The sequence below is a fragment of the Sciurus carolinensis genome, chromosome 16 (assembly GCF_902686445.1).
Source record: "Sciurus carolinensis chromosome 16, mSciCar1.2, whole genome shotgun sequence".
NCBI lineage: Eukaryota > Metazoa > Chordata > Mammalia > Rodentia > Sciuridae > Sciurus > Sciurus carolinensis.
In genome coordinates, this window is record NC_062228.1 from 26579264 (window position 1) to 26583230 (window position 3967).

Sequence of the window (3967 nt, forward strand, 5' to 3'; positions counted from 1 at the left end):
TCTCCCGCTCCCGCTCCTCGTGGGCACCGCACTACCTTCACTTCTTCTTTCCCGTATAGGTCTCTGCTTCCTACCAGCCCGTGGCCCTCCAGGCCCTCCCCCAGGCTCACCGCCTGGGCCCGCAGCACTTCCGGGGGCAAGAGGGTGGGTGACCTGGGACTGAGCAGGGTGTGGGAGCACCTCAGCTCTGCGCCTTTGAGCCAACGATACTGCCTCCCCGTGCCTCAGTTTCTCTACCTGTAGAAAGGGCAGAATGACCCCGGCCTGGCCTGACCGTCCATGCCACTGGCGATGCAGGGACCTCAGGCCAGGGCTGGGTCCAGTTGCCTGGGTTCAAGTACCATGCTTACCATTCAGGTTGGGTTACTTGGGGCAAAGAAGCGGAGCTCTGGGAACCTCAGTTTCTTCTCTGTGAATTGGAGATGATGATGGTACCCCCATGAGGGTTCGTGCAGGGCTTGTCAATCATAAGGCCAGCAAAGTCACCGGACGTGCTTCACAAAGCCATTATGATTCACCACATGGGGAACCTGAAGCCCAAAAAGCAGGCGACCCGGCCCCAAGTGACCCAGAGGCAGAGCCCTCAGGACGGCTCCCTGGCAGCAGAGCAAAGCGTGGCCTGCGCGGTGCAGCTGCAGAGCCCAGAGCCGCAGCTTCTCCTCCAGCCAGGGGACCAGATAAGCCCGCGGGTGCCAGCCCCACCTTCTGCAGAACCCTAAAGGAAAGGGGGAGGTGGCTTGAGGGGGGAGGCTAGGGGGAGACAGGGCGCCATCTCTTGCCTGGACCCCATCCAGACTCCCCGGGGAAATCATGACTCTGGCGGGAATGTGCTCGGCCGTCCCCAGAGGAAGACCGAGATGCAGCAGGAGAGAGACCAGAACAGCAGCAGCACGCTCTCCCTCCTCTCTGCCCACCCTCATTAGCCCCAGCACAGAGCCCACGGCAGGCGGCACGGGTAGCACCGGGCGGCTCTGCAGGGAAGGAGCGGGGAGCTGCTCCAGAGGCGGCCCAGCCCCGGCTGCAGTGCACAGGCTGCAGGCCCCCAGCACGCCCACGTCCTGACTCCTGGGCCATGCTCCTGGCTCCTGCCGGGTGACCTGCCTCAGCCCCTGCCCTTCTTTGTCTTTGTCATGTTGTGGTACGAGGATGGAACCCAGTGTAAGCTCTCTGGCACTAAGCTACACCCCCGGTCCCTGTCCTTTGGTTTTCTCTGACCATAACCCAGACCTTGACCTCTAGGCCCTTCCTGTCTGAGGTCTCCTGGCATCTCTAGGATTGAATCACCACTGTCCTCCTTTCTCACACTACGTGTGAACCTGAACAGCTACTCTCAGGGACCAGGAGGAGGCCCTGTGCCCCTGCCAGCTCCTCTCTGTCCCAGGCTGCACCTGCAAAGCCTCACTGTGTCCCACCTCGGCAGTGGGGGGCCAGTGACCTAGCCCTACACACCACAGGTGGCACTCACTCCTAGACACTCTCCTGCTCAAAAGCCAATAGTGGCTCCCTATCGCCTTCATCGTCTAACCTGTCCGACTTGTTTCCACCCAATTCTGGATGTGCCCATCTCCCTGCTCCCTGACACAGGCACAGACCTAAATAGTCCCCTGGTTCCTCTCCACCCGTTCGTCTCAGCTCAACTCCTGCCTCCTTCCCGGAAGGCTTCTCTGCCTCTGCTGCCCCTCCCAGCCTAAGGAGGCACGCCAGTGCCCGCTCAGTCCCTCAGACAGGAAGGAGGGCCACGTGCCATCCCTAATGAAGTCTCCCCGCGTGGGGGCTGCTCACCCTGGTGATCTGGAAGAGACTGTACGTGAGATCCCTGGTGGGACATTAGAGCCACTGAGTCACACCACAAACAAGTCATCAACTTTCCGAGTCTTTCTCAGGTTTGGCTGCACCGAACAGAGGCCTCAGTTGAGGGTGAAACGGTCTGTAACCTCTTTCTAACACTCATTTATAGACCCCCACACTCTTCAGCCTTCTATTAGACTTCAAAAATAAGACATCTGATTTTACATTTTTTATTGTGATAAAATACATGTAACATGAAGTTCACCATGTGAGCCATGTTCAAGCAGAGTTCAGTGGCATTAAGTGCAGTCACACTGTTGTGTAACCATCACCACTAGCCCTCTCCAGAACTTTCCATCTTCCCAAACTGAATCTCTGTCCCCGCTGAACAAAAACTCCCCCTTCACCCAACCCCAAGGAAACCACCATTCTACCTTTTTTTGATACCAGAGATTGAACCCAAGGTAGCTCACCCACTGAGCCACATCCCCAGCCCTTTCTGTACTTTATTCAGAGACAGGGTCTCACTAAGTTGCTGAGGCTGACTTTGAACTTGAGATCCTCCCGCCTCAGCCTCCTGAGCCGCTGGGATTACAGGCGCCCGCCTGCCCAGAATTGCCATTCTACTTTCTTTCTTTATGAATTTGGTTATTCTAGGGACCTCCCATGAATGAGCGGAATCGTACTTGTTTGTCACCTGGCACAATGGCCTCGGGTTTCATCCACGGTGGAGCACGCCAGAACGTCTACCCTTTTAATATCCCACCGTATGTATGTGCCACCCTCATTCATCGGATGGACGCATCTGCTGGTGGACACTCAGGCTGTCTCCACCTTTTGGTTACTGGGCTCTGAACAAGGGTGTGCAAATGATGTCCCTTTCCAACAAAGGACAATGTCTAGCTAGCTTTGAATGGCAGCGTTTGGTTTGCATGCTATTTACTTCTGGTGTGTGCCTGTTTATGGCAACTAGCACAGATTTCTATTTACCCGAGTCACATGGAATAGTTCTCCGAAACACACATCCCCAAAGTGAAATGACTTCAAGAGAAACACCAGTAAATAAGGGCACAAGTGCTTTGTGTGTTGGTGGCAAAAAGTAGGGGCGTGGGTACAGGAGAGAACCGCTGAGTTGCGGATATACTGCGTCAGACAAAAACCCTGCTGTCCTAAGCTGGGGACAGATCCTGTGCCAGAGCCACCGGGAGGAATGAGCATTGCATTTGGAGAAGTGCCTGGAGGTGCCATGTTAGGAATGGGGACAGTGGTGACACTGAGAGTCAGACCCGGGTTCTGAGGACGCCTGGCGTGACGCTGGGCCAGCCTCCTGGTGTCCCCTTTCCTCTATGATTGGCAGGGGCAACACCCAGCATCAGGGTGGTGTGGAACTAGGTGACTCCTGTGAGCTGCCCAGCTCTCACCCTGGTTCTGAGTGGGTGGGTCCCCTCCCCCCAACCCCCTCACCTCACCCTGTGAAAAAGACACCCTGAGATAATATTTACTGCTCCAGTCCTAAGAGAGAGGGTCCGGGTGTGGTCAGGGTCCAGCCCAACCTCACCACCTTCCTGGTCCATCCCCACCTCCAAAGGCTCTGGGAAAGAACTCCTGGCACTTGGCTCAAGGCTGTCACTTACTGGCTGAGAGGCCCTGTGTCAATCCTGGCCACAAGCCTCTCTGAGCCTTCGTTTCCCCAGCCTGATGGACTCGTGCCCTGCCAGGCGCAGTGGCACACCCTGAAATCTAGGCAACTCGGGAGCCCGAGGCAAGAGGCTCTCTGGTTCAAAGCCAGCCTCAGCAACTTAGCAAGGCCCTAAGGAACTTAGTAAGACCCAGTCTCAAAATTTAAAAAAGTAAATAAACAAAAATGGCTGGGGATGTGGTTTAGTGCCCCTGGGTTCAATCCCTGGTACCAAAAAAAAAAAAAAAAAAAAAAAAAGTGTGCCCTAAAACCTGGCCTCCTAGTGCACATCTGTAATTCAGGCATCTTGGGAGGCTGAGGCAGAAGGATGGCAAGTTCGAAGCCACCTGGTCAACTTAGTGAGACCCTATCTCAAAATAAAAAATAAAAAGGCATGAGGGTGTAGCTCAGTAGTGGAATGCCTCTGGGTTAAATCCCCAGTACCCCAAAGTTTTTAAGAAGTGGATGTCCTTGTCCTGAGTTCTTAATGTCCAAGTCTCA